The sequence below is a fragment of the Megalops cyprinoides genome, chromosome 7 (genome assembly GCF_013368585.1).
Source record: "Megalops cyprinoides isolate fMegCyp1 chromosome 7, fMegCyp1.pri, whole genome shotgun sequence".
Taxonomy (NCBI): Eukaryota; Metazoa; Chordata; class Actinopteri; order Elopiformes; family Megalopidae; genus Megalops; species Megalops cyprinoides.
Window position 1 is genome coordinate 32,820,956 of NC_050589.1, and position 10,749 is coordinate 32,831,704.

A 10,749-nucleotide genomic window follows, 5' to 3' on the forward strand; every position below is an offset into this window, starting at 1 on the left:
CGGGGTGGTGTCTGAGGTCGTCATGGACACAGGGGGATGGTGCTGGCAGTGACCCTCCTTGTGCTGACTTGGTAAACCATGGCTGTGTCACCCTGCACAAGGAAAGGCACGGCTCATGACCCAAAATGGTCACGTCTTTGACTCATTGCCTTTTTGGGTGCGTTAGCAGGTGAGATAAGAGTGGACAGCATTATAATTCTGTTCCCTGGTAAACCGTTCGGTATGCAGCGTCGGCACACAGGTGAAAAGAACAGCACAGACTCTTTTTAGATGGCTGCAAATCCCAGCAGTGCAGATTTCTCCCCTTCTCTCTGTTTGTCGCCTCTTCGGCTGGGTGAATCTGTGCAGTTGTACCCGGCTGCAGCTCGATCCCCCCGGGGGGGGGGGGGGGGGGTCAGGCGACAGCCAGCTGTCAGGATGGCATTGGCCTCAAAGCGATGGCTTCCCTAGGCGAGACGGGCCAAAAGAAACTGAGCTAAATGGGGGAAAATATGCAGCACCTCTCTCCGTCCTTTAAACATTAGAGTCTGGAAAGGGGAGAACTTGCTTCCCCAAGCAGAACCAGTTGTTAATCATTAATCTTTTTCTTCTGTAAGGAATGCTATGCAGAAAAAAGATGTCGTGTAGAGTTTTAGTCTTTTATATGGGTTTCATCAGCTGGACCAGCATGGTCTTCTTCACCGCCTGCTATGATCGGGCTACAAAAACAGCGCTGATATGACGTTGATTGAAGGGAATCCATGTTCAGAATGTAAAAACAAGACCAGGCACCGTCAGACCCTCAGCGTGCCGGTAAAATTTTGAGGACTTGTCGTCGATGAAATGAGGGTGCTGTTCCATAACTTCTGGTAGAAAAAAAGTGCTCATGTTGCGATAATGTGCGTCAGTTGCTGACTCAGGTCTTAAAGTAAAAATAAATAGAAACATGCAAAGAGCTCTCACAAAGCTGAAAGTTCATGAACTGTGATTGAACTGGGAACTGTGAAAATAATGGATGGTCTCGAGAATGAAGAGAGTAAACATGGATTATTAATATGTCCTTATTAGAGATCCCGCCCACCTACCTTGATTGGTTCCTTTCCTAGGCTCCACTCCTTTTTTTTTTAGTGTGCTGTGCCCCTTTCTTCATGCTTGATGAAATTGCTACACTGCATGATGATGTCCTTGGTTCATCAATTTTCATGAGTTCAAGGGAAGGTTGTATCATATCAGATATATGAAATATTGTAGTAAGTTGGTTTAGAATTTGAAGCATTTTTTGTAGAGGTTTCTGGAGAACACTCCTTGCCTCCTGCATGGGTGATAAGCAGTAGTACAGTTTTATCATAAAGTGTTGCAGCCCACGTTCTCAGCTTAAACAGCGATCTCCGGAAACCACTAAACGAATGGGAAGCCACTGCCTGACCGCGGTGAGGTGAGCTCTGCCTTGCGTTGTTCACACTAAGTACCTGTGAACTTACGCTGTAAACTAAGTGTAGGAAACCCTGGTCTTGGTACTACAAAGCAGTGCAAAACCACTCCCGGACTGCGGTGAGTTGAGCTCCACCTTGCATCTCTTGCTGTCAGTACACATGAACTCCTACTGTACACCGGGGACAGGAAACCTTGGTCTTGCTGCCAGACATGTTTCTGTTTTTTGTTCCATCTGAACTGGTAATTATGTAATTGGATCAGTGACTCGGTTAAACGAATGCAAGTGATTCAGTCCGGGAGGGAGGTGCTGGGCACCTTGACCACATGGTCACCTGCATTCATTTAGCGGGACGATTAATCCAATTATGCGATTAAGCGCCTGAGTGGAACGAACACCAGAAACTGGAGGACCAGGAATGCCTACCCCTGCCTGGCTTTGGCGCTACCTTTTGTAAAAAAATTTTTGGAGAATATTTTGTGATGTGGTGCGGCTTTGAGAACACAAAATATATATATTTTTGATTTTTTTGAGATGAACTTTTTGGAAAGATTCCCAAGGGACATTTTGACAGAGAATAAATGGGTTGTAGCTGTTGAAATTGAATCCGTTTCTTGCCAGATAAATATGCATTGTCCTTGCTTGTTGTCAGATCTGTTGCTTTTTCCATTTCCATTCTTTCAGCATGTTTAGATGCAGTGTTTGGCTTTTATAGCTGAAGGCTAACATGTCTGGCCATGAACCACATACAGATATGCTTTTGGTGGCAAGAATGGACTAGGGGTGTTAGTCAATTAACATTATTATTTGATTGTGTTTTTGTTGTTTTGTCTGAATTATCTACTGAATTAATTTAGTGAATTAACTGAATAAAAGCAATTTACCCATTAACTGATTCACTTTGAATGATGAAGCAAAAAATATCTCACTGCAGAGTTTACTCAAGAGCTTCAGTTGAAATTTCTTTTCACTTTCTATTCCTTAGAAATTGATTTTTTTTTTTTTTTTCAAACCAGTTCCGGCATTGCTTTGGTTTTCCAAAAGCATGCGGTTAGCTGCAGGATTTGCACTGAAATGTCAGACTAGTTTGAGAAGATCAGGGTTTTATGATCAGAATTGTTTCATGAATTGTGGCATGCCTTTATAGTAACTTCTTTGGTGCTCCTTTTAAGAGGCTTTTGGCAGTTGTTAAGAAAAAAACAAAACAAAACACTGAGGTTAGAACAGAGGACCTGGTGTAAATATGTGTCTGAAATCTCATCCATGGATATACATGCCATTAGCCACCAGTGAATAGGTATTCTGAGCTAACGTGTCATGACGTCTGTATTGTCAGGTGTTAAGCAAGGGGTCATCTTCCAGTTGCCCAAGTCCAGCCAATCCATTGCCAGTCGTATCTGTGGTATAATCTGATTACTCACTCTATCTTATTGTCTTTCTGCAGACTTCATCACATGGAGTTCCAGTCACAGTGCTTAGTATCATTTGGGTACTGAATTGACTGGACCACCGGCCCACTGGCATCTGCAGGTGAGGAGACCTTTATGACATCATTCACATCATTCTGGTGTTGCTTAGTAACTGAAACAATGTTTTAGCTCTTTTAAAAAAAAAGGCTTGTGTCTGGTTACCTTAAGCATACCTGACAGCTGTTGTGTTATATCAATCAGATTTGAATAAATGTCGTGCCCTTAACAGCAACATTGCCATGGTGAATACTGCTTAGAACAAAAGGATGCGGGTAAAACATAGGAGGCTAGAGAAGGAAAAAATATTGTACTCTGCCAGCAGAGAGGAAATCCTCAGTGGAAGTAATTACTTTGCATGGCATTGGCTTGGTTAATAGAATCAATGAATGTTGTGATCATGTTAGTCTGAGCAAAGAGTGATGTACCTATGTTGTATACAGCACATAAAGATAGATATGTGTATGAGTTACTATTTGGAGAATTAAAAAAGAGAAAAACCCTCACATGTCATTGAGGAATGAAGTGGAGCATTTCTCCCCCGTCCTCTTTTGGCAACCAAAAGTAAACTTTAAGAGTAAACCTTCGTCTTTTTTGGCAGATCAGAGAGACTGAGCTAACCTGAAAAGAAGCAAATCATACTCATATCGGTTATTAACAGCAGAAATGGATGAAATAAGACACAGGTTCTGGAGTAGAACAGGGCCTCAGCTCTGATCAGTGGCTGAGTTCCTTTGAGTAGATACGAAGTGAAGAGGGTGTTGAAGTGATTGTGGGATTTCAGTAGTCACCAAGCAGAAGGACTTCCATATAGTAGGTCATTGATAGTAGGGGTATGATGTCTGTACAGTATCTATTTCACCCCATATTAAGGTGACGTGCAGCAGCCTTGGCAAACGCTAACATAATGTAATGTAAACTATGGCAGCATAGAAAAATACGATGCAATACGATACGATATAAGGCAGTGTTAGTTTTTATTAATTAGAAAGGCTAAAGGGGTGTGATTTTGTCTGGGCTTAAATATTGACAATTGTGTGATTCCCACACACGATGAGGCAAGCCTTTGCTTAATTTGAGGGTTCTGCATCCAGAAACCTTGCCACTTTTGGAATGTTGGGTATGAGTAGGTTGCCTACTGCTGAGAATGTAAGGGTGGAATAGGATTATATGGAATTAAGAGCTGTCTCAGGTGTGGCACTGGGCCAGCCAGTGCTCTGTGGGTAGGTAGCCAGGGTTTGGAGTCTGCTTGCTATTCAGTGGGGAGGCACTCAAGAGAGGGTAGGACAGGTGACCTGAGATCAAAATAGCCATAGCTTATAGGTAGAACAGATCATTGGGAGCTAATAATTGTAATTCACATTAGATGGTAAAAATAAGCATCTGTGTTTGAAATGGTATTTACAGGTCTGTGTTGCCTTAAAATCTTTAAGCAGCGCTGATAGAACTGAAAGAAATTCAAGGAACTGATCGTTCCTTGAATTTCTTTGAAATTTGCCCCGGATAATGGTGTATACCTAATAAATAAACACATAAATAAGTCTGATTTTATGATTAAAGTGTAGGGCTAATCGCTAAATTAGTTGTTATTAGCTGTAATCTTAAAGTAATTCCAAATCTCTTATCATTGACTCCCATGGGTTGCTGTAGAGGCCAGTGTTTATAAGCTTTACCTGTATATTCTAACATTGCAGAGTCCCCCACCCCCACTTTCTGTTTTGCTTACAAGAGGGTTTAATCTCTTTTTTTCCTGACCTTAGTTATATAAACGCACAGTATTTCCCATGATTCCCTCTTTCCAGCTGCCATGTTGCCAGCCAAGCCTCGGTGTTTATGAAGCCCAGTGTTTTGATTACATTGTGAAACGGGATCGGGGAATGTGCTTCTCTGTCCCGGCCCGTTGTTTTTTTTTTTTCTCCGGGCACAGCTACTGCGGCTCGACCTCGGCACTTCGCGACTGTGCACACTTCCCCTCCTCTCAGTCCAAAGAGTGGCGTGACTGATCGGCTGTCGTTCAGACGACGACTCCGCGAAAGGAGAACGGGGAGATCTCCGGGGAGCTTGCGCTCGTGACACGATGAGGTCATCTTTCAGCATCCCGTAATCATTCTGATTCTGATTGCCCGTGGCATAAATGTACTGTATGCTTCGCCTAAATGCCGTCATATCTGTAGCTTAATTGATCAAGACTCTGCCATAGAGTGCAGGGTAATCAGTTCATGCACTGGAACTAGCACGTTAATTGGCCAGAATTACAGGCAGGCTTGCGGTTAAAATGTATATATGGGTACTCCGCTGTAGTGAAAACAGGCACAGCACTGGATATGCTAGTTAAATGGTCATGGACCATCAAGCTTTGTAATTACGGAGAATCAAAATATACTTAAGCAGAGGCAGGCACGTAAACAGAAAAATTATGTGGCAAGTTTATAACTCTGCCTGCTCCGGGGGAGCGTGTTGGTACCAGCGCACCGCTGCGCCCGTGTAAGCCACAGTAGAATTACTGTCCATGCCTGTTGCGCTCTCTCTCACAATGCAGCCTTTGTGGCAGCTGGTCTCCGTCAGCACCGTAACGTCAGTGTTTGTTTACACAGATGAGTCCCTGGCCGTCCTCCTCCCGACGAGCGGCCCTCGCAGCGTGTTATTATACCATCCTGCTCCGTTTGGAGTGTGTAATTGCAATTTGAGGGGAGTTTGGGAGTTGGGGGCGGGGGCCACCAGCTTGAAGCCGTTGGTGGTATTCAGCGGAGGGTCGGACCTCCAGACATGCGGTAGCTCCCCCCGGAGTTCGGCAACGTGCCGTGGCCCGGTGGGGTGTGTTTACCCAGCTGCTGGCTCTTCTCCCCCCCCCCCACCCCCCCCGTCCTCGATGCTGTCAGCCGTCTTCGCTCCCACGGCCATGGGCTCGTTCGCTGCTACTCTCCAGCGACTCGGGCTCAGGGACGATTGATGCCCGCGCAGGGGCGAGTGTCTCATTTCCCATTTCTGATGAGTAATCTGATGTAACGTCTCGCTTATTCAAGCCAAGCTTATAGGAAGCACAAGAAATTACTTCAGATGGTGTTTGAAGTCATTTCAGAAAAATCAATTTCTCTGTCACCAGGGATCCCACAGATCCCTCTTATATCGGCCTCTTATGTTTTTATGTTTCGATGGCAGAGGGTTAGATGATACAATTAAGATTGCACTACAGTGCATTGTACTGAGGACTCTCCAATATGTTGTGAACTGTTAACCCCTTGCACACTCCCTTAGTAGTGCCAAGCGATCCAGCTTTTTGGATTTTCATCGTTCTGACTGTTTGTGGCTGAAGCAGGGGTCAGCAGTGGTGTGACCTGCTGGAAAACAGAGTTGCTGTGACATCTGTGCGATACTCTTCCGGAAGGGGGGGTGGGGGGTGGGGGGGGGGGGTCAGGAGACAGGAGAAGGGTGATGCAGTTTAAATTACATGGAAATCTAATGCACAGACAGGCAGATCCGGCAGCAGTGACAAGGGGCTCCTTTTACTGCACCTGAACTTTCACCAATGCAATGAAATTTTCAAAAGCCACACAAAGCTCAGTCAGGGGGCTATTTTTAAAGTATGCTTTTGAGCTCATAAAATGGCAAAAGTCAATAGAGTCACTGAAGCTCAGTGTTTACTTTACAGTGAAAACAGTAGCAGTCCAGCCGCAAAGCAGAATGAGCGTCATGGAACAGGTCAGCAAGAGTGGGTATATTGAAATGGGAACAGCGACGGAAGTGTGGCTCACCTGTACGTTCAAGGTGAGGGGCGGCAGCCGGTCTGCTGGTCTCTGCTGCAGCATGATGCGTGAGGTGATGGAAATGTTTCTGAGGGATTACCCTGGGGAGTGTTCTTTTGTCACATTGTGCCTGGGTAGGAGCAGCCCCCGCAACCCCCCCCAAGTCAGCCGAACTCAACGCCAATGCTTCTGAACCGCGGCCAGTCGCATGTTGTTACCCGGAACAAGCATTTCCACATCCGTCTGGTCGCGCTCAGTACTGGGCTCTTTATGGTTGAAACCCGTGCCGCTCTGGTATTAGGGTGGCAACAGGACCGGGAAGAGGAGCTGAGCTCAGAAGTCATCTCTGCTGAATCAGAGTTCATTAATAATTTGAAGAACCAGAGGACACAGCATGTGATTTCTTTTTACAGTACCTAATACTGATGGCTGCATTCAGGTCAGCTGCCCTACTCATCGTCTGGCTGTGTGATGATCCATGCTTGCTTTCTGTACTGGAGCATTTGCACTCTGAGGTCCAAATCCAACGAAATCCAGGCTCCCCTTCAGAGGCAGGCTAATGCTTTGGGTTTGAAAGCTGCAGGATTGCAGGATCCAACAGGATTGCACTATTCGGTTGTCAGTCCTGCTAATGTAGACCTAATCTTTGACCATTTTAAATTATGCAAAAAGTACTGAACCGTGCTTTTTTTTTAGTTCTTTTTTTTTTAAGACATCCATTGTTCCAATAAACTTAGTTTGGCTGGAAAATTACTAAAGGAGGAGGGGAAAATGACAAAAAGTATAAATGCAAAAAGAAGCATAATCCTGCCCTGTGAGGGATTCATTAATCTGCAATTCAATGCCAAGGGATGCAAATCTCCTCTCCTTTCACCGTATTGAAGGGAAGTCGGGGGCTGCTCTAATGACTGGGATCCAGCATTCAGGCTTGTCTGTGTGGGTACTCATCCTGGATACGAGCCCTCTGCCAGCACGCCGTGCGCTGTTTGGCAAAAAACGCAACCATTTTACAAACGCACATCTGACTCGCCCCACATCGCAGCCAAACACGTAAGCCTAGAGGCACAACTCCTGAACTGTGCTTAATGATGCAAATGCGTTCAGAGTCTTTGCCGTCATGCAAGTTACAGTGCGTTTGATAGCTCTGTAAGCGTCACTCACACGAGTTAAATTATGTAGGTATGTGCTTTTCGTGCAGGTCAAAGGTCATGTCAGTTCACTTCAAAAGGGCTCCTCTTTGATAACACCTAGAGGTCCGCACTGTAAGGACCTCTGTAAGGAGTGTTTGTTCGGCCTGGATGTCCTCTCATCTTGAGGGGCAGGGCATGGAGTAATGAGGAGATGTTGGCCTAACATGGTCCCTTCCCCAACGTGTCTGGGCATGTCCCGGAAGACAACCTGACCATCCCCATTTCCCAATAAGTATGATTAACCACAAATCGGCTGACTGTAGCATTCTGTACTTATGGGCGTTTATTGTGAACTTGTGTGGAGCCCAAGGACATTTCCTGGGGATAGATTGCAAATGGTATTGCTCAACAATTTGTTTTCAGTTTGCCCTCAGTGTGAGAGTGAAAAATAAGCCAGCCAATTCCAGGGAAACAGCGGTCATTTTTAAAGCCGGATGAGTTGAGTTACAGTTAAAAAAAAAAAAACGAAGAAAAACAAAATAAAAACAAAAAACAATCAACGGAAAACAAACAGTAGTTCTAACAAGGAATGCAGTCTGATCACTCCGTTTAGATTCCACGGTGCCCTTGTGTGTCTCGCTTAACGGCTGTACAACCTGTGTGCAGAAATGAGAATGGCCTCTGTTCTGGGGTCTTTTGCCGTCTCGAATCCTGCCCTGTCTGACCACTTCTATTTCTGTGTTACCTTGGGCCCCAGAGAATGTCATGGTTTTAATCAGTGCAGTACATGGATATTCATCACCTAAACGCTAAGTACAGTCTGCCCTGACACATTGTCTGTTTAGATTGCTTTGCAGTTTAACAGACAGTGAAAAATCAGAGGTTTTTTTTTCCCTTTGATGCTGGGGTTAATGCTTAGGTTTTCCCCCAAGTGAGTTTAAGGTGTGGGGATGCCTTTTACATGGAAAAGGGCAGCTTTGTGTGTGTGCCTCTGCGTGTAGGGGTGTGTGTGTGTGTGTGTGTGTGTGGGTTCTAAAAACCAGCCCTGCAATGGAAACTGAGTGCATATGCATTATTATACAATGGCTACTCAAAAATAATAATAAACAGTTTCAGTGGCAAAGGATCAGAGAGAACAAAGGGCCCGCACGCAGCTAATTAAACCTCATCACCAGCCTGAGCGTCCGCACTAATTGGGCTTTTTCTCCAAGTGGGTCACGACCCAGATCGAGGGCTGGATTGTTGTTCAGATACTCGGCGCTGACAATGCGTCGGGCCAAGCTGAAGACCCACAGAGGTGTCTACATATTTATTTAGTCTCTAACCAGATCGGGGCCTAATTGTTTATCAGGGGATACGGTAAGTGCTGGCCTTGTGGGCAGAGTTAAAGGTAGCATTGTGTTGTGTTTGTCTCTATGCACCCCTGAGATGGATACCGAGGGCCAACTGAAACCATAAAGGGACCCACCAACATACACAGAGACTGTCAATAATTGATGCTGTCACCAGGTGTCATTCCCGGTTCGGGACAGGCCTGGGGACACACGGGGCACTCTCCAGATTGCAGCCCCCCCCCACTTGCTTTCAGCTCCATCTCCCAGGGAAATTTTGCTGGCTGACAAATGAACGACCCCTCCCCTCTCGCAGGCTGTCAGGAGATTGGAAAGATTTCCCCAATTACGAGAGCTCCAGGATACCACAAGACACACCCATGTTCTTGTGAGGGGAGTGCCATTTCAAGATTTTAAGACAAATGTTTTTTTTTTTTTTCTTTCTTCAAGGGGCTCTATATTCGGTGGAGACAGGAGAAAAGCTGAAAAGCAGGCACTGACATTTTAACAGTTCTGATATTGTTTCAGATGTCTGTAATACGAGCGGCACCTGATCCATCGAGATGATTTTAGACTTTGACTCACAGCGGATAGTTTTTCATTTTTCTCGTCACCAGGGTGAACACATTTCATCATTCAGTCTCTGGTTTCTGCGATCTGAACTCTGACATTTCTGAAGATTGACTAATTAGACTCAAAGCCAACTCCAGGGTTGTTCTGGTCAAGTGCCTTAGCAACAAAAATATCACAAATACAGAAAACAATAATACAACAAAATAGATAATAACCCTGGGATGTAAAAAAAAATAGAAATCATAATAAAGATGCATAAAACTTTGAAAGGACATGTACTGGTGCGATTTGAGCCCCGGAGATTTGGATGTTCACGACAGATTGGGGCTCAGGCGCATCTTTTATTCAGTGTCTTTTGTCTCCGAGGGGGAGGTGGTGGTGATGGGGGGTGTGGGTGGGGGGGGGGGGGTCCAGGCAAATGAGCCCTGCCTGCAATGAAGACGTTTAATTAATGCAGCTTTAATGAGCAAAGGCAGCGATGAGCTTGAAAACGGGCACACCCCCTGCCAGCCCCACTTATCTCCCTGTCATCGGCGGGCCTTTCTGGCTGCGGCCCTGTGTTTTCAGGACGTTTCTCAGCGGCGGAGGGGAGCTGCAGAGTGCCACCGGGGGCTGTTGTGTAAAGGGGGGGGGGGGGGGACAGGCGGGCCATCTCTGTGTGGCAGAACTTCCCTGGGATGAGCGTGCACGCCAGGTGCCTCGTGTCAGCCCCCATCAAGATAGCGGGAGGAGGAGAATGAGCCTGGAGAGAGGCCGTCTCTCTCTCTCTCTCTCTCCCTCTCTCTCTCTCTCCTGCTTCACCTCGTCTGCTGGAAAGGCCAGACAGACAGAGAGGAATAATGGGGTTGGCAAAGAGAGGGATAAGAGGCCAGAGTCATTACGCCGGGTTGCCCGTGGTTACAGCCCCGGAGATGCCGGCTGATGGAGGGGTCGGCAGCAGAAATGACTCAAGAATGAGATGGAACCGTGAGTTAAGCTGCTGTTACCTCGAGTTACTGTGAGTTGTAATGCATTGCGCTGCTGTGGACTGGGTTTCACAGTCAAAAGCAACTGACGCTGTCATCCTGAAAAAAGCAGGGGACAGATGACGGTCTC

General features: G+C 45.9%; 1 protein-coding gene across 1 annotated transcript in view; it reads left to right on the forward strand.

Moving 5' to 3' along the window:
- Positions 1 to 10,749, forward strand: part of plxnb1a (plexin b1a) — a 78,059-nt gene that overhangs the window by 22,240 nt on the left and 45,070 nt on the right. The window contains exon 2 of the mRNA XM_036532564.1: positions 2,856 to 2,941. The gene's annotated coding sequence lies outside the window, so the exon portion shown is untranslated. The remainder of the gene's footprint in view (positions 1 to 2,855; positions 2,942 to 10,749) is intronic.